Source organism: Mus musculus, chromosome 8 (genome assembly GCF_000001635.26).
Source record: "Mus musculus strain C57BL/6J chromosome 8, GRCm38.p6 C57BL/6J".
NCBI lineage: Eukaryota > Metazoa > Chordata > Mammalia > Rodentia > Muridae > Mus > Mus musculus.
Genome location: NC_000074.6, coordinates 68,541,355 through 68,561,942, shown reverse-complemented (window position 1 = coordinate 68,561,942; position 20,588 = coordinate 68,541,355). Strand labels below are relative to the sequence as shown.

The 20,588-nt window shown below is 41.8% G+C and overlaps 1 protein-coding gene across 9 annotated transcripts in view; it reads left to right on the top strand.

Moving 5' to 3' along the window:
* Csgalnact1 (chondroitin sulfate N-acetylgalactosaminyltransferase 1) overlaps positions 1-20,588 on the top strand; it is a 378,841-nt gene that overhangs the window by 173,679 nt on the left and 184,574 nt on the right. For 8 of the 9 annotated variants that reach the window (XM_006509628.4, XM_006509627.4, XM_006509625.4 and 5 more), the window contains one exon: positions 4,823-4,971. The gene's annotated coding sequence lies outside the window, so the exon portion shown is untranslated. Of the gene's footprint in view, positions 1-890; positions 912-4,822; positions 4,972-20,588 lie in introns of those variants that run through there. The other variant, XM_006509629.1, reaches the window with a different exon arrangement.

Sequence of the window (20,588 nt, the reverse complement as noted above, 5' to 3'; positions counted from 1 at the left end):
AGAAACCTCTGGGTGTGGGGATCATGGCTTTGGAAATCAGTTGTGCCCAAATCACACTATTTACAGTCAAATTATCCAATGTGGAAGGAATGCAGTTACGAATATAGTCGTATGCTTCTTGCAGTGCTTAGCATCCAAGGGTGCTTTCTTTTCTGAAACATAGTTTTGAGGAATATGGTAATTTTAGAAGCTGAACATACAGTGCTGATCCTGTCCCAGCTCTGACTCCAAATACCATCAGTCAGAGAACTCCACTGACTCATATTTAAAAAGTTGTCACTCAGGGTTCTGCATGTGCACTATGGGAATCTCAGTGGATGCTTGGGAAGGTTACTGGTGCACTTTCTCTGCTGCATTTGCCATGTTTGAAGTCCTTCCTCCTTACTGTACCAATTAGTGGGTCTGAAACACATGATGGGTTAGATGAACGGAAGGAATTTGACGAAAGTGAGGAAGGCTTATAGCTTCAGGCATCTTCACAGTCTTGGTCAAGCTGTGTTTTTGAAACCATTGGAAACAGGTAGTTGGACAGACTTGTCTAAGGAATGATGTATTGACTAGCCTGGCTCTAGCATTACTCGTAATGTGGTCACAGTTCTTAGGTTGACTTGTCATAACAGGAGTAAAGGCTGGCTGTGGCAGTTGGAATATGCTTGGCCCACAGAGGTGGCATTATTAAGAGATGTGACCTTGCTGGAGGAAATACATCACTGTGGGAGTGGGCTTTGAGGTCCTATGCTTAAGTTCTGCCCAGGGTGGTAAAAGACCTTTCTCCTGGATGCCTGCAGAGAACAGTCTCCTGCTGCTGCCTTTGTATCAAGATGCAGAACTCTTGACTCTTCCAGCACCATGTCTGCCTGGATGCTGCCATGCTTCCCACTATGATGATAATGGACTGAACTTTTGAAACTGTAAGCCAGCCCAAATTAAATGTTTTCTTTTATGTGTTACCTTGGTCATGGTGTCTCTTCACAGTAACAAAACAAAACAAAACACCAAAAGCCAACCAAACAAACAAACAAAATCTGAGACACTAGTTTATTTGAAGAGAATGTGCTAATGAATGGTTGGCAAATTCTATTCCTTTGGATAAATGAGATAGTGGATATCCCAATCTGTAGAGTCCCAGATAGAAAATGTCTAAAACCCACACGTACAGTTTTTCTCTAGATTTCTCAGGGAGACTGTGCCCTCCCCTCAAACTTGAGTGGGCTGAATCAGACCTTGTTTGCCACAGTAGGCTAGCCCACTTAGGGTGGAGTCTTCTGACCTAGATGAAGTCTATTGTCCTGCCACATCAGCAGCTGCCTTCAAGAAGCCACCACCTGCTGAGCAGCTGAGCTTGCCTTCCTGATGAGATCCTGGCAAAGTGGGGAATGGGTTTTCCCCCTTTAAAAATCAGACTCAAGAATTAAAGTTGAGGGCTGGTGAGATGGCTCAGTGGGTAAGAGCACCTGACTGCTCTTCCGAAGGTCCGCAGTTCAAATCCCAGCAACCACATGGTGGCTCACAACCATCTGAGATCTGACTCCCTCTTCTGGAGTGTCTGAAGACAGCTACAGTGTACTTACATATAAATAAATAAAATCTTTAAAAAAAAAAAGAATTAAAGTTGAGCCTTGATCAGAGAACTTTGTCTTGGCTCATCGTATTTCCCTCACTGTCCTTCCCATCCATCCCCAGCTTTCCTTTTAGGAACCCAGTAACCGGTGGCCATTGGCGGCTACAGGATACACCACCTTTCTCTTCACCATCTTCTCACCACTTAAACAAGTGAAGCCACGTCAGGTCCTCCTTAATCCTCACTCTCTGAGCTCAACTGTCAAAAACAGTGTGGGCTACAAATGATATGGAAGAGAACTCACACAAAACAAACATATTAGGGCTAAGGGATAATTTCCTTGCTACCTTCAGAATCCCACAAGCAAAGCTCTGTGTTGATACTTCTCAAGTGTTCACTGGATTTTAATTTTACTTTTGGCACATTCCCATACTGTGATATTCTTTGTGTTATTTAGGAAGACTTATGAAAACATTTGTTTTTGTCATTGAGATCTCCATCCATTCATTTATTTATTTATTTATTTATTTATTTATTTATTTATTTATTTATTATTTAGTTGTTGGAGAGGTGGGGATGGGGAAAGATGGGGCAAATAAGGGAAGACTGTGTTCTCAAGGCCTCAGTGAGAGATTCGGGTGGAATATCTAAGTGGTTCATGCTTTTCTCCAGCTACTTTGGACCCCACCTGCATTACTAAAGACCCACATAAGAAACTAGTATCTTAGTTTCATTTCTTGTTACTGGGATAAAACACCCTAGCAAAAGCAATTTAAGGGACATGAGTTGATTTGGGTTTATAGTTCCCAAAGTTTATCATAGAAGGGGATCATGTAGATGGGCAGAGGGAAAGTGGTGGCAGGAGCTAGCAGCTTGTTGGTCACATTTTATCCACACTAAGAAAGCAGAATAAACAGGAATTGGGGTTGGGCCATAAATCTTCAAGTCTTACACAAAGGGATACATTTCCTCTACTTTAGGAAGTGAGGCCCTACTTCCTAAAATTCCACAACCTTCCCAAACAGAGTTGACAGCTGGGGTTAAGTATGTAGATATGTCAGCCTATGGTGGAGCATTTCACATTCAAATCACAACCAGTGCCTATGTGGACAGGGTCAAGTAGTACAAAGAGGCAAGCTTGCTTTTCTTTTCAGTGTTTTTTTTTTTTTTTTTTTTTTTTTGTGGAAGAAAAAAAAATCCTGGCTTTACTACATATTAGCCATGCAGATTTCTTAACCTCCTTCTGCCCCTCTGTAATAATGGAAAAATTAATGCGCGTGTTGTGGCTATTGAATGGCTTCCTAAGCGGTACCATGGTATGGTGAGGGCTCATTGCCTGTGTCCGGCTGAACACACCCCATTCTCTTTAGCATATTTAGTTAATCTTCTGAGAATTTTCACTATGCTGTTTTGTTTCTATCCTGGTCACTGCTCTTGGTTTTGCTGGCGACTCTGCATTCTTGTATTGCGCTTTTTTCTTTACTAGCTGGAGAGGATTCCTCTCTGGAGGAGCTAGAGGCTTGGGATTAGTAAGGAGACCATGCACTTCCCAGAGCCCAGGAGCAGAGTTTTAATGAGTTCTTTTACTAGGAAAGGAGGAAGAAGCTGAGCTGTTTGTCCTCTGATTCCAACCTGCCTAGTGTCAGGGTCTAGGCTGGCTGAATGTGGATGACTTGGTGCATATGAAATGACTGAAGGCTGCTGTTCCAGCCACTGGGGTGAGAGAATGACGGAGCTTATTAATGATCTTGCAGAGCTACCAGCCGACAGTCTATTTGTTTTCATTATGTAAACCAGCATGGTTTGGGATTATGCAGATTTCCACCTTTTTACTTAGAAGGCAAAGAATATTCATTAAGGATATCAATAAAGACCTTGCCCCTGATGGAGTCTCCGAGGCTGTTTCCTGCATGCTGAAAGACAGAAGAGAAAACTTAGGGGGTTGAGAGAGACTCAGAGATTGATTGGAAGGCAAATTATAAACCCATTTCAGCTCTTGGCCTGCAGGCTGGGAAGTAACATTATTTGTTGTCAGGGATGGAAAACAACTGAGATTCAGGTCCAAGTGATTATTCCACGTTGACACTGCTGCCTCTCTGCCAACTGCAGCTCCATTTAGACATAGATTAATTAGGCTGGTGGGGGGGCGGGGGGCGTTGGGCTAGGAGAGCTGTGTGGAAGCAGGCAGCTCGGCCAGGAGTAGTCAAAGTTGGAGGTCTGGAGACTTGCCCCTCCCAGGAAGATGACACCCCACTTCCACTGCTAAAACCAGAGCAAACCAGGGTGAGAGAGTGTGGATAGAAAACAGACCCTACTTCTATAGCAAAGCAGTGTACATTTCCACTGATTTGTTAATGCCAGTGAGGCAAAACAAAACAAAACAAAACCCAGAACCAAAAACAAAACAAAAACAAAACAAAAAAACAAAACAAAAAACAAACAAACAAAAAACCCAAAAACCCCCACAACAACAGAAAACAACCTTCAAACTCACTTGCTGGCAGGCTGTCCCTATGGAGACAGGGTGGGGGGTTGGGGTGGGGATGGGGGCAGCAAGTCATCTGTAGACTTTAGTGGCTTATCAATCTTTCCTTTGGCCTTGTAGAAATCATCTTGGACTTTTTAATCATTCCTGCATGTGAAATGGAAATGTAGTGTGTATACACACACACAAACGGATATATTATGTCCATTACTTGAATTATGAGACAGACAGAATAAAAATAAGGAAAATTCTTGGGGAAGTGAGCCCCATGTTAGTTCATTGAAAACAGTATATTACAGGCTCCACATGAGGACCTTAGTGTCTCTCCAGAATCTTTCTTACTTATGGGGAGTCTTTGGTCTGAACATCTTCATATTCTGCTTGTATCTCAGCTGACAGCATCTGTTTTGTCAAGGGCTGGGACAGTGTAGGGTCCATCCGTAACTCACCCCACCATCCTTTAGCGAGGGCAAGATGTACAGAGAGGGGGCTGGGCAGGGGTTCTGGATCTCGGGATTTGGGTGGGGAGCCGGATGACAATCAAAAGCACCCAGTCTGTCTTCTCCAGCGTCTTTGGCAGGCACTAGTCCTGCCAGCAAAGCTTTCCTCCAGGGCTGAAGCAGGCTGGCTTAGTGTTGCGAATGCCAGTGGTGGTCACTGGTAGTAAGATTCCCAGAGGGAACCCTTGCAGCGTGTGAACCTTTTCAGAAAAACTCAAATGAGGAATTTTCTCTTTTACTGTTAACACTTCATTGCATGGATTTTTTTTCCTCCAGTGGTGGCGCTGAGCTGAACACGGTGCTAGCAGAAGGGGGCGGTACTTTCCCTCTGGACCCTGACTTGGAAGCCAAGTGCAACTCCAGCGCAGTCACCACCAGAAGCAGATGTGCGAGCGGAACAGCTGTGCGCCTTTCTTTCTGCCGAGGTTAGCTTGTTTGGGTTTGTTCTTTTCCACATGGAAGTGCGGTGTTTTGCCTTCCTCTGTTCTCAGCCGGGCTTTCGTGCTTTTAGATATTGATGGTTTCATTTCAAAAAAATAATTTGCGTTTTACTTATTAAAGAGGAAGAGGGGCATATTCTACTACTTTGGGGGGCATAATATGTTCAGATGAGTTGTGTGTTACATACTAAATCACATGCATTTTACCGTTATTAAATCTCACTGTATTTAAAGGATGGAAATTTACAGGGGTTGCCTCCCATTTCTTTTCCTCTTAGCATTTTAGACTCCCTTTTCCATTATAAGAGAAGCCAAGATCATTTTTAGCCTTTAAGGATTTATGTAGCACTTACTCTTGCAGATAAGTGAATCTATTTGTCGCAGGTGACTTAGAAAGCAAACCTTACACTGGGATATAACTTCCGCATTACTGGGATATCCCAGCTATCTACAGAATATGTTCATTTTACTTTAATAGTTATATTAATAAAAAGTTATTTTTAAAGGCATCATTTTTTTTTAAAGAAGCTCAACTAGTTTGCTTTGAAACTCCTCATCCACTGGCAGTGATCTCTATTTCACTTTCAATACTCTTTTGGTATTTTTGTCTTTTTAGAGCATTAATCAATAGCACAACTAGAAGAGCTTTTTTTAAACAAACAAATAAACAAAAAACACACAAAAAACCTTAACTGACCACTAAATTGAGAACACAGCTGGGACAGAATATTAACCTTTCTGAAATAGTCATTCTTTAGCCAAATGGGTACAGTGATTTTTGATCAAGTTAAAGTAAAATGGTTCGGGAAGATGAATCACCTTTGTAATATCCCTAGGGGTGGTCATTAGAACTATTTGAGAATTGCTTCCTAATGAATATATACTATTGGCTTAGGCTTTGGGATAAATGTAGTATTTCTGACAGCTTGTTTTGCTCTTGTAAGCAATAATTTTGGGTTTCTTTACTATAAGATATTTAAATACAACTGGCAAGATTAATGTTAAAGAAGTTAAGTCGAGAACTTGAGAACTGGAGGCAGGAGAATTAGGAGTTCAGGGGCATCCACATGTACCCAGCAAGGTCCTGGCCATCGAGGGATAGGAGATTCTGCCTCAGTATAAGCAGGAGCCTTCGCAACATCAGTAACATTGGGAAGGGAATGGGAAATTGTACCCATACTTCGTGTTTTCAGCAATGAAATCTTTTTTTTTCTTCCAGTTTTCTCTAGAAATACAAATAAAAAGTAGACAGAGGGATGAAGACAGGAGAGCTGTGCCTGGCAGACACTTTTGTCTTTGAAAAGTGCTGCTTCCTCCTTAACACATTTTAACAGAGGTTTTATTTATGTTTTTGTATTATTGATAATGGGGGTGGGGCAGGGGTCTAGCATTGTTATTGTGGTTAAGATAAAAGGAGTAAGTTAAGATCCATGAGTCAGTTTTACATTATTGTACTAGGAAGATAGAAAATGTGGCGCTTTAAAAGGGACCACATTTGAGTTGTCGACAGCAGAAAACATGTAAGTACCTCAGCCAAAAGTGAGCAATAGGAACACAACTGGAGATTGCTTCTTGACAAGTTCTTCTCTAAGTAGTAAGTCAAAGGGCTGTGAAAACAGGTGGCCAACTTCAGAGCACAAGAATGGCTCTCACCTTGAGTCTTAGGATGCTTAATGTTTTCAAGAATAACTTGGATGGTGTAAAAGAGAACACCCCATTTAAAAATCACGTGTGCTGTAACTGTAAAAGTCTTGAGATGATAGCAGAAAGGGTCCAGGGTGAAAATTAGCCAGGAAGCAATCAGAAATTGATCAAAGTCTATGTGGGAGAAATCAAATGTCTAAGTTCTAAAGCTATTGGGTAGTAAGACAGGACAGAAGAGGGGAGGCTGTAGTTCATACATTGGCTATGAAGAACAGTTATAATCCTGTTGGAACCTAGTGCAACGACAGGAGATCTTGCCCAGGAAACAGGAGGCCTGCCAGGTAAGCACTAGCTGGAGAGAGTTGTTACCTGCTGCTCCTCACTCTTGCTGACTCAGACTTGAACCTCTGGCAGCAGTGATGGGCAGGTGCCCCACACAGCATGGGGCTGCTAATCATGCAATCCCATGTGGAAGGCATTAATTCTCGTTCCAGATATTTAATAGCACTAGGCCATGCCCATTTTATAGTAGAAATATCCTTGTGTCCTGTGTGATATTTTTCTTGTTGTGGTGATGGAATAACATCTTAAGAGAGGAAGGATTGTTGGGCGTGGTGGTGCACGCCTTTAATCCCAGCACTCAGGAGGCAGAGGCAGGTGGATTTCTGAGTTCGAGGCCAGCCTGGTCTACAGAGTGAGTTCCAGGACAGCCAGGGCTATACAGAGAAACCCTGTCTCGAAAAACAAAAGCAAAACAAAACAAAAGAACAAACAAACAAACAAACAAAAAAAACAAGCAAGAGAGGAAAGATCGATTTTGGCACATAGTTCAGGGCATACAATCTATCAGTGTGGTGAGGTTATGCTGGTGGGAACTGCTATGGCTGTTGCTGTAGGAGTGTGAAGTGGATGGTTATATCATAGAGGCAGTCAAGAAGCAGAGAACTGGGGCAGGAACTTGAGAGGTTTATACCCCATAGCCCTTACACCTAAGGAATCTAAATCATGATTCTAACACCAAAAGGTCCCACAACTTCCCCAAATCTCTCTAGTTGGTGACCAAATGTTCAAGCACGTGAGCTGATGGGGACATTGCATAGTCAAACCATACATAACTCCTACATACCTTCATCCTAGAGCCTGCCCCAATGTGGTCTCTTCTCAGTGAATTAATTCTTGCCACAGTCGTATCCTCACTTGGTACTTGCTGCAGCTCACTGATGCATTTCCTGCATCTGAAGTTCCATACCCATAGTTCCCTTCTTCCGGTCAAGAAAGAGAATTGCTCTTTTCGCTGAGTGCTGCCTATACCCCTATTCACACCTTCATGCTCTTGGTCTGTTTTCCTACCTTCTGATCCCTTCTTTTGTTCATTCCTCCTCTCCTCACTATGATTGTTTGAAGCTGGTAACCTCTACAGCAGCCCACATAACTAAGCATCCTGAATCAACATTGCTTAGCTCTGCCAACCAGGCTATGGCTCCTGATTGGTGCCAAGTGAAGGGTGAATGGAAAAGTTAGGGAAGGGTTAGCTAACTCATACCTGAACATGTTTCCTTGCGTTGTGTTTTCTTGACACCTTTGTTGTGTTTCGTTCTCGGAAGACATAAATAAACATCTATGTATCCTAGGTAAAACTGCAATGATAGAACACACAGCTGATTCCACCCAAGTCTTGCTTGGTGAACCAATGAGTTTACTGGAGTGACTTACAGGGATAAGGGTGAGAGGTCACATACAGGACTGTGATGATTCGTATGCAGCTACATCACCAAAAAGCCCACGCCAGGAAGAGTGATGACTCAGAGAAGCTACATCCTAGCGGTTTCCTGTACAAGTAGCAGTCATTTCCGTGGAAGAGGCCTCTCCCTTAGCAATTGCTTACTGTTTACATAACCTTATAGAGGGAGAATTGTGAATTTTATAAATTTCTGAGTTTCCCAAGTCTGGTAAATTTCCATAGTTTTTGTTTGTTTGTTTTGGTTTGGTTTTTTTGTTTGTTTGTTTGCTTGTTATGCTTAAGAGCCCCTGTCATGCCTCCAAGAGAGACTGTTTCAGTTCAGAGGAAATATTTATGTCACACCTGTTTATATACTGTTCATGGGCATGTCATTCCCACTGTTTACACAATGCTACTCTGAGCTCATCCTGTTCTTTCTTATGTCAGCGGTTCAGCCTTTCCAATAGTGTCTTGGGAACAGAGATTCTGTTTGTAGATATCTAATCTTGTAAGTCTTTGCTGGTCTTCTACAAGTGCATAAAACACAAGCATCAAGTAGCCTAGAGTGAAAGACAAAGTAGGTATTAGAAATAAGCATAACTACGTACTTTATAGTGACAAAGTCACAATGTATGCCATGACATACAGTCTATCTGTATGCTAGGATATAATCCTGGGAGATTATATCACTTGGAGGCTAGAAAGATGGCTCAGTGCTAAAGGGCTTGTGGCACAGGTCTCCCACATAAGACCAGGCATGAAACTTTATATACCTCCAACACTAAAATTTTCTGGCTAGCAAGTCTAGCTAATGGAGGAAGTTCTAGGCCCAAAGAAATGCAGTGTCTCAAAAAGCAAAAGAGGGAACAATAGAGGAAGATGCTCAAAGTTTACCAGAGTGAGTTCTGGAGATGATGTGTGCCTCCTACTAGACTCGTCACTTATTCCAGTTGGCACTGGATTGGGTCTTGCTTCTCATCTTTCCCTTTCTGTCTGGGGATTGCTTCTTAATGCTCCCTTCCCATCAGGTTAATTTCCTGCTTCACTGTGAGTGTCACAGTGCATGTGTGGAGGTCAGAGGATGACTTCTCAGAGCTTGTTATAATTCAGCACATGGGCTCCAGGAATCAAAGTCAGGTTGTTAGGGGAGGGTCACCATGTCATGCTCACCTCCAGGGCTTGTTCTGATGGCTCCTATCTGTGATACTTGTCTCTCTGTCTCTCTACACATGTGTGCGTGCATGCACATGCACGTGCATGCACGTGTGTGCATATGTGCACATGTGGGTATCACAATGTATTTGTGGAGGTCAGAGGACAACTTGTCAGAGCTAGTTATAATCCACCATGTGTACTTTAGGGATCAAAGTCGGGTTGTTAGTGTAGGGTTGATAGTGCTTGCATCATCTCAGGAGAGAAAGAATGTATTAGGGAAGCATCCCACAAATGTGGTAAGAAGTTTAAAAGAATCACAGTCTCAAAAGTTACAGCAGAAGCGACTTGTCCCAGCACATGTGTTTCTAACTTTCTAAAGCATGTGAATAGTCAACCTTATGCCAAGTGTGTAAGATGGTCTTGTCTCATGACAGGGGTGACTAACATAAATGCTATCACATGGTTATAATATTTAACTCTTATGATAATGTCCTTGTAGTGAATGGAATTAAAGCTCTTCCCTATAGCTTTGGAAATTTTGTTTTGGTCCTAATTTGAGTTAAGCCTAGTGATGGATTGAAGATTGTACCTAGGTGTGTATTAGCTGGGTATGTGTGTGCCACCTTCCCAGGGAGACAAGATTGCTTAAGCTTAATCTATGAGACTAAGTAAGAAAGGGTCAGTCAATAAGCTGAAACAAGGCATTGGCTGGGGGTGTAGGGCAGTGTTGGGGATCTGCATTAGATTTGATATGGTGAGTACATTGGAACACAGGGGTGTTTCCATCAAAAGGCCATGTAACCCTGCTGAGAGAGGGCACCATTAGATATCTGACCATGTGCTATGTGCACCAAGGCAACCATGACAGCAGAGCAGAGGAGGGGGGCTAGAGAATGGAGAAGCATGGCTGCCAGAGAGAGGAACTGAGGAGGGCCTTGCTGCAGCCCAGAGCAGTGAAAACAGGAGTGAGGACGGAGCAACAGACTTTGGGGCTGACTTGTTCTGCCATTTGCCAGGTGGTGCTGTTCACACTATTGCCTTTTGCTTTTGTTTTCTTTTTTATTAGCTGTGTGGTCTTGAGGTTAATATACCCTGTTGAGTACAATATTACATCATTAGTGTCATGATGCCTGGAAGATAATAGGTGTTTGGCAAATACTTAGCATATAACAATTACTAGGGATGAGTAATAAGTGGAGTCCCTGCTCTTCTACTTGGGACAGAGGTAAAATGTACAACAAAGGCCTGGGGTCTTCGACCAATGTCAAGTTGTGTCTGTTTTTTTTCTTGCTTCTTTTGGCAATCTTCTCTTTCTTCAGTTCTTTTGCTTTATTTTGGTTTTGTTTGTTTGTTTTTGTCATAATAAGATCATGGAGGAAACTGGAGATAAAAGAAGGTGACATGAATGCAAGAAAATATTAAATAAAGAAATATTTAAGCAAGTTTTTGTTCTTCTGCGCACTAGCACTATATTTCGAATCCTGCTATCCAACTATTTCATGTTAAATAACATATCCAGAAATGATGAGCTCTAAGGATGTATGTCTACTGATCCGTGCCCATTCTGGATGCGTTTGAGTCATTTCTTTCCCTTCAGATCCCTTGAAGGCATTATCTCATCATTTTCCTTTGACTACATTTCTGCTCTTTTAAAGTAGGGAGCCTGTCCCCAACCTTTTGCACTTCAATACTTTGGTAGTTTGGTGCTGTGACAGTTGCTGGGTTGTTCTAAATAAGAGACATCTCTGCTATCCCTTCTTAGCCTCCACACTGCAGCATCTCTATCTGCAAATGGCATCAAATGGTACCATTGGAGGTGTAAGGGTTGAGATTCTCAATTGGAAAATGCCTGCCTGGCACAAAGTAGGCAAGCTGTAGGCTGTTATCTGTATGAACTTATGTGATGTGAATTTTCTCACTCTTTAAAGTTGAAATAGTATTTTGATAATTGATTCTTTCCTTTCTCTTCTTAAGCTTAATACTTGAAATAATCTGCTATTCATAACTTTAGCAACAGTAACCTGGATCCCAACCAACGGCGAGGAGACATTGTCCTAGAGGCGGGAGGCCCAGGAGGAATGAGATGCACTTGTCTTCAAGGAGAGTTCTCAAGGGACAGACTGGGAAGGACCTGTTTTTGAATATAAGGTTGAGGAGCCTGGGGGTGGGGAAGAACCTATGGGTTCAGTTCACCAGGTTTCTTAAGCCAATTTCCCAGGGAGTGTGCAATGAGCTAAGTAGACCAGCAGTGCTGCAGGTCCCTTTTAACTCAATGTGCCCCTTTCTTTGTGTGAGAGTCTGTAGACTTTTCTTGTCTGTAGCCCATAAACACATGTGTTCCATAAATTTGTTATGGAACAAATCATAGTTCCTTAGGTATGACTTTGGGGCTGCAGCTTCCCAGGGTGGAAAGAGCCAATTAGAAGCTGGAAGCAGAAAGCCATAGTGCAGCCCTTTGGCTAATGTATAGTTGTCTTCATAGGTACTAGAGAACCTTGGGAGCCGTTAGCTACACTCAGCATCACAGTACAGATTCACTGGGAGGTCATGTGGTCCTGTCCACAGGGAGACCAGGATGATTCTGACTACACATCCATGTGGCAAGGCCCAGCCATCGTGTCTCCTTTCAGGATAGTTAGTAGGATGGCTCTTCTCAGACTTGATATCAGTAGTCCTTTTTTCTAGCTCTGTGGCTATACATTATAGCATGTGCCACAGGCTGAGGACTGACAGTTGGCTCAATATGATGTGGTATACCAAACTGAACTACAGTGGACTTTCTGTCAAGATCATGTAGTTCTGGTCTTGTTTTGTTAAGCTTTTGGCTTCTTACATTCAAATATAGCATGCGTTGCACTTTCATTTTGAACTTATTTTCTTTGGATATAATTTCCAATGATAGGAAAGTTGTAAGTTAAGAACAGTGCAAAGAATTTTCCCACACTCTTTATTCTAGTTAACCCATAGTTAGCAATTTGTACCATTTTGTCCTTCATTGTGCTTTTCCCTCTGTGCCCTGTGTATATAAAGCACACACAAAATATAGATATTTTTAAACCACATGAGAACAAGTGTATACATCATAGACCTTTACCCAAAATATCCAGTGTACTTCCTAATTGCAAAGCAATTCTCTCACATAACAGTGCAGTTTTAGTATCAACAAACCTAACACTTATTTAAAGTTGCCTGATTTCCTGTCTGTGTTCCAGTTTTGTAAATTAGTGCAATAATGACTGTGTGTGTGTGTGTGTGTGTGTGTGTGTGTGTGTGTGTGTGTGTGTGTGTGTGTGTTTTGTCTTCTAGTATCAGGATCTGGTGCTCTGTGCTCCTTTAATCTGAAACATTATCAGAGCCTTTCTTCATCTTTGTGAAATGTTTTTGAAGAACATAATCTTTTGTTCTTTTTATATCGTGATTGCATGTGGTAATGCAGCTATTTACACCAAACAAAACAAACTGTTAGTGTCAGATGGAAACTGGTTGAGAGGAATAAAGGAAGGAAGGAGAAAGGATAATTTGGGGGGTGAATATTGTAAAAAAGTATTACATACAGACATGTAAAAATTTACAAATAATAGAACAAAGTTGAAGAAAGAACGCGTTGCACTTTTGATTAGATGTGTAAGTCACATACTTTCCTTTAGGCTCTGCGTTTCTAGCAGGAAAATTCCTTGGCAATGGTGGCTGTTAGCCAAGTGCCACATCTGGATCACATGATGTCCATCTATCTTTTATTACAGTATTAATTATCTTAATACATGTCTGATTTCTTTTCTATGTAGTAACCATTTTTCTTCTTAAACTAATAAGAAATGGGTTGTTTTTTATTCCCTTGTCTCTATCTTTTGATACCTATCAGGCAGTTATTACCCCACAGTGAAGTTAGCATTCTTAAGCCCTCCTCTTTACAATTATGATGTCTGGCTTAGAGTGACGCTCCCACTTAATCTTATTATATGGTGAGACCTCAGGTAGCGAGACAAGCTGAATGATTGTAAAGGGCTGAAAACACTAATGAAGCTATCGCTGGGCTATACTGAAGGCTTGTTTGGTATCATAGTGATTTATTCTGAATTGCCCATACTTGGAGGTTCGTAATGAAAAATTGCAGTTTTACAACTATGAAAAACGTGTTTTAGTTTGCAGGTGGTAGTTAGTGTATATTTCAGTTTCTCTTCCTTCAACCCTTGGTACCTCCAACAGCAAACGTGGCTGTAGCCACACAAGGAGAGACAGTGCAAACCTGCAGTTATAGGGCCTTCTATGACTTCATAAAGAGAGTTCCAAGAGCAGATGTCTTTGGCAAACATCTACTGTTTGGAAATAAAAATCTCTTGGTTTTTGCCCTATTTTGAGGATGAAGCAATAGATTTCGTAGGTTGGAAATTCTTAAATTTGTTGATTTATCCTGCTACTATCATTTCACTAACTTTAACAATATTTCTCAACTAAAAGAAATGTCTGTTCTTCAAATATCTAACCAAGTCTGCGAGGCATAAGATTTTATGGGCCAATACCTTGGTGGCTGCTTGAAAACTAAGCAAACAAAAGATACCAGTTTGATGTCACTCTTCTGTAACAGTCCCTTAGGGATGGACAGCTCATCCTAAACCACCTCACTCCATGCAGATGTTTCTTTTTGTTACAGAAACTTCCCAGCATTGTGTGACAAAACATTTCCTGCATCTACTCACCCCAGACATACAAACCACAGCAGACTAAAGTATGAATACCACCAAAGTCCAATTGGTGAACCGATGAGTTTTATTAGTTACTTACAGGAATATGGGTGTTACTGACAGGCACAGAAGACCCAATATGGGTGAAAGCTCACAAAAGCTGGGAAACACAGCACATCCTGAGGGAGCTTGACAGGTTGGAGACTGTCCTTTCCAGGTGCCTCAGGAGGTTGGTCTAAATCTCTTCCAGGGAGCTCAGGCTGGTTTATGTTTTTTCCACATAGCTGATTTGGTCTCAGAGTTGATTTTCTCCTGAGACTTCTTTGTAGCTTGGCTTCAGTTTGTCTGAGGTGGTCTCTCTCTCTCTCCTTCATGCCCCCCCCCCCCCGTGTGTAATCTACCAGGGAGTTGCCTAGTGAATCTGGACAGTTTCAGGGACTTCCTGAAGCTATTTTGAATGGTTTACCATCCTGCTTAAGGAGTTTCCTGCAGATTGGAATCTCTGAAATCCAGGGAGAAGTTTTTCAAGGATGCCATCAAAGGGAATGTAGTTTGTTGTAATTTCATGAGCATAAACTTTTATAGCTGGTAGCGGTCATGGCATCCAGCAAATGGCCAACATCACTACACTTTAGTAAAAATTAAAAATATTCCAAAGTGCCATTGTGTCATACCATTGATGTCTTGGGTCCCGTAGAACTCAGTTTGGGAACCACTGGTTTAGGTAAAAGAGCTTTTGGGAGCATATTCTATCATCCTTCCATATCTTTCAGCGACTCAAATATGTGTAGTATAGGTTAGGGGCAATATCACTGTCAGAAGAGGTAAGGCCTCCACCCATTCGTAGAAGGCAGAGATGATAATGTATGCTAATGCCGATTGCTGAGATAACTGGCAGAAGGTAGAAATATCTTCTTCCATATATAGATATCAGCTAGAGGGGTCTAACTGTGGTCTGTCTCTTGGATGGTGCTCCACTGTATACTGCTGAGTAAGGAAGAGAATAACGGCTGTTTCTCTCTGTTGTTGATGGGTTGAGATATTCTTTTTTTTTTTTTTTTACTTTTTTTTATTAGGTATTTAGCTCATTTACATTTCCAATGCTATACCAAAAGTCCCCCATACCCACCCACCCCCACTCCCCTACCCACCCACTCCCCCTTTTTGGCCCTGGCGTTCCCCTGTACTGGGGCATATAAAGTTTGCAAGTCCAATGGGCCTCTCTTTCCAGTGATGGCCGACTAGGCCATCTTTTGATACATATGCAGCTAGAGTCAAGAGCTCCGGGGTACTGGTTGGTTCATAATGTTGTTCCACCTATAGGGTTGAGATATTCTTACTTAACATTTTTTGTTTGTTTGTTTGGTGCACTTTTTATTTGGTCCTTCCCAAAGGCACTCATTTTCTTTGGATTGATGATTTGTTTGTAAAACATTTCGGCATTATTCACTTTAGACTTTGAAAGAGTGCCGTGCATTTTCAAGAAAGTAGGGTTATAGTAAGATTTATGCCTATTCCTCAACAAGAGGCAATTGCTATAAATTATCGGGGTTCTGGTAGAAGCCCAATATGTTGATGTGATAATTTTGATTTTATGGATTTGAGCATCAGCTATGGAAAGACTCCTCAAAGGAGGTTTTTTTGAACATTTTTAGCAGTTTTCGCATGCTACCTAGGATCAGCTACCTTACCCAGCTTGATGCCTTCAGAGGCAATGGTCCTGGTGGGTTTTCTCTCCATCACAGCACCTCGGTGCACAGATAAAGGAATGGAAGCTCTCTAGTTGCATGGCAATTCTATAAAGGGTGAGGTGGCTCGGGATTCAGAAAAAGAACTGGATATCAACAGATCGTGGCTCTCACAATATTCTGGACTCCAGGTCAAGTTTGTCACTGTGTCGTGTAGGGTATTCAGCATTTCTGATCCACTCCAATATCAGGTCACAGAATGTCCTTTCTCTCCCATAAATCTCATGCTCCCCTAATGCCTGTGCTGGAGTCAGAGCCCAACTTAGTCCTTGTTTAATGATGAGAACACCGAGGTTCAGAGGCCTGAAGGGGTGGGCCATCTGAGGTTAAATATATATATATATATATATATATATATATATGTTACTGGGGCAGGAACCTGACTGGTGTCACAAATCAAGCCAGCCATTAAAGTACTTCTTTTCAGGCTCAACAGTTGAAGATGCTTTGTGATCAAAGAAACAGATGGATTCTGACAGGGAGTCTGCAGGAACGTTGAAGTAGCAGTTGTTAAACATTTGGATTCATCATGGATCTGGAATGAAAGCTTCATATGGCCAAAGCCTTTGTGTATACCATTTGCTGCAATATCTTCAATGCCCAGGCACAGCCCAGGGCTTAGGGACTCAGTGAATTTGTCAACAGAACACACAGTGGATGATAATTTATTTTATGAAAACTGTTTACACTTAGATAATCAATATGCCTGCAGGGAAGAAGTACTAAATTCTTTCTAACTTTTATAGATGAGCTTTAGTTCCTAATTTACTAAAATGAAATAATAAACCAAAATATTAATGCCTGTAAGAATCCTCATCAGCAATAAAGTTATACTGAGAGAATAATTAGGATAGTCATATTTTTTGAGAGATCTAGTTATTGTTTTTAGTTATGTGTATGTGTGAGGCTGTATGACTTCATGTGCACCACGTGTGTACAAGTTGCCAGAGAGCACTGGATCCGCTAGAACTAGAGTTACACAGTTGTAAGCTACCTGATGTGGGTTCTGGGAACTGAGCCCCTAGTTCTCTCCAAGAGTATGTGCTGTTAACTCCGATAATCTTGTTGTCACTAAGTGAATACCTTGCCTATGGTATTTATGTATGTATGTGTGTATATTATTTTAATATAATATTTTCATTTGTTCCTTGAAAATTTGATATATGCACACAGTACACTTTGATTATTTTCTTCTTTTAAGTCCTCCCAAACTTCATGTGCTCTTTAAAAATTAAATAACCCTTTGAGACCAATTAGTGCTGCCTATAAGGGAGTAGGTGTGGTGCTGGCCACTACTAGGTACCACCCCTAAGGAAGCCGATGGCCGGGTCTTCTCTCCTTCCTGCTATATATTTTAATACTGGTCACAAATGGAGTGCAGACATGAAGTGGATTGTAGATCCATCTTTCACTTGTGTTGAGCATTTGCAATTTTGACTCCCTCATAAGGAAAACATGAGAAGACAGCCTGTCCATGATAGTTAGGGTATTGTATGACCTTGACATTGGAAAATACCATTCCTTCTGGCACTCTGCCATGAAGGATGGACAAGAAATCCTTGCTAATTAGGATATATAGCACTCGGGGCTTCTACATCATCTCCGTGTCAGCAGAAATTTTCAAGACTGAGCCACTGCTGAGAATACGAATCATCTGACAACTTTTCCCCATCAGTTAATGTGTGTCCAGTTTCATTTTATTACTTGTGCTTGTTTCTATGAGGAGTAAACCATGCGAGTACTAATCTGTTTGGAGGACCTTCACAGGAGGAAATGGATCCTCTCGCCTCTTGGTTCTGAACCAGTCTGCAAATGGAGGCAGTTTCTTTTCTTTTCTTTTCTTTTCTTTTCTTTTCTTTTCTTTTTTAACAATTTGCTCTTGGAATCCTACAGTGCATAGTGAAACCCAAAGGGCAGGAATGTGACCATAATTTTAAATGAATATTTTCACCATGCTGTCCTTCCAGGAAACAGGTAGAGGCAACTAATGAGGGGTCATTACATTATATTGCCAAAGGTGTCCTCCAGGGGTTGCCAGGATTGTGGAAGCTTTCCAGAAGTTGTTTATGAGCAGATGAACTTGGCAATGACTTACAATGGGTTCTCTCTTGTAGGATGTGATATACCTTAGCCCATAAAGGTCTAAAGAAGTCTAAAGGGAAGGTAGATGCATTCTTTAACTGCAGGTTCTCCAGATTTCCTCTGCACCTTTCTAGAATGATGTATGCTTCTTTACTTTCTTAATAAAAACCCTTCCCAGCAGCCTTCAAACTCTGCTGCCTGGTGTGAAGCCAGGCTCTGAGGTTGGACTGCACCTCACTAGCTGTAAACTGACAGCGTTCCTCTCCGACTCAGACCTTTAAGAAGACACAGATGCAGAGGTGCACGCCCATAGACTCTATTCATATGTCTAGGGCTGGTGCTGCTTACATACAATTTTGCTGCACACAGCAGTATTGATTGATGTTTGGTGCTGCAGTAGAGAGAGAAGCTCAACGAGATGCTAAGCCTCAGTTTCTGAGCAGAGGGATTATAGTCTCTTGGGGAAGACCGACGCCCAGCAAGGTCACTCCAGTTACTTGATTCAAATATACAAGGTTAATTGGGACTTGGAAAGGTTCCAGCTACCAAAGTTATCTTGCCCTTTGCTGCTTATGAGAGCAGTCAACCCACACCAATCTCAGTCCCTTTTGAGATCAAAAGTAAGAACTCCAGGTTTGCCAGCAGTATCTTTGGACCAAAATTCCTGCAGCTGCAAGCTCTCACATAGCACCAATTGCAGACCTTCCAGAGAGACAACATTTCTTCACAATTCAAACAGTCTTATAATAATGTCTCAGCCTTTACTGATTGACTCACAGATAGCAAAAGCTTTGATGAAACATTTCACTCAATGATAGACACAAACACTTTATTATACACTTAATTTAAAGCCAGACACAAAGGCTTTACTATACATATCACTATACAGCAGGTGGTTTTTTGTTTTTTTTTTTAAATAAATGAGAAACACTGCATATGGAAGAGGTTTCTAGAGATGGCTTCACTCCTATAGAACTAAGTTAGGTGTCTTCATCTTGTCAGCACCACCTGCCCTGTGTGTCTAGTGTGAGAGAATATATGTGCCCTTGTGGAGGTCAGAGGTCATCTCAGGTATTGCTCTTCAGGTTCCATCTGGCTTGTTTTCTGAGATAAGGTCTCATTGGTCTTGCTAAGCTGGCTGTCAGATTAGGCTGACTGCCCAGTGTGTGCCCCAGTAACCCGCCTGTTTCTATATCCTCAACATTGAAATTATAAGCACATACTACCATATCTACTCCCTCTCTTTCTCCCTCTGTTTCTTCCATCCTTTCTTTCTCTCTCTCTGTCTCTTTCTCTCTCTCTCTCTGTCTCTCTCTCTCTCTCTCTCTCTCTCTCTCTCTCTCTCTGTCTCTCTCTCTCTGTATCTCTCTCTGTGTCTCTCTCTCTCTTCTCTCTCTAATGTGGGTTCTGGGGATTGAACTCAGAGCCTCATGAAGACCTATCAAAGTTATCTGGCTCTTTGCTGCTTATGAGAGCAGTCAACCCACACCAATCTCAGTCTCTTTTGACCATGGCTAGCCATAATCAAAAGTAAGAACTCCATGTTTGCCAGCAGTATCTTTGGACCAAAATTCGTGCAGCTGCAAGCTCTCACATAGCACCAAGTGCAGACCTTCCAGAGAGACATTTCTTCAAGATTCAAACAGTCCTATAATAATTTCTCAGCCTTTACTGATTGACTCACAGATAGCATATTTGGTAAAGGAATTGATCTTATGGTGCTGTGGAGGTCCTCTGCCTCCTTAAGCCTCTCCTTGTTCTTTAGCTGGGACTCTGCCATAGCTCTGTGGCAAGTCTGGACTTGAAGGCCACCTGAAAGGTGTAAAAAAGTGGTTATGAGTGAGAACAATGCTAAGGGGGCTTTCCAAAGCCAGTGCTGCTGAGGCCCGAGGCTCTGCTGTGTCAATACAACTGGGTGATTGGGTAAGGAATGGGCAGATTGGATGTTCATCAAGAGAAGTAGGCTTTATTGTGGTTCTTTTCATCTTGGACGTTGTGCTTTACTATTCTCTAGAGTCTCTCCATTGGCACAGTGCCATGAGAAACCAGGTAGGAAAGAGTGTAGCTAATTGGCAGGTTTTCATAGTCACCTATCAGGGAACTGATACAAAGAATGTACAATGTTGATCTTCTTTTCCAAGGAGGTCACAGGTGGAAACACATACTCATAGGGGTTACAGGGATGGAGCTGAGTTGCAAGACTATTGTTATCGCTTTTGGAAAAGGCACAAAGAGGGACATATTTTATCAGTGGCAGGAGGATGAAGTTGGCATTCATGTGGCATCAATATGCTTTGCTGAGGGCAATCTGTGTTTCCTTTGCATCCATATGTGGTCACTAGCTGCTATTGTTTCCGTGTGTCTACAAAAGTTCACATGTTTGAAATACAGTCTCCCCCAAAGCATATGTTAAGGGTATTTTTGCAATTTACAAGTTATTGCATCTCAGGAATTTTGTTATAGCAATAAAAAATAGACTGAGCCACTGACCTGGGAAGTCGCCCCTCCTCTTAAACACGAGGCTAGACGCAAGACCCTTGCTGATCTGTGTTCTCTTAGTGGAGTTATGAA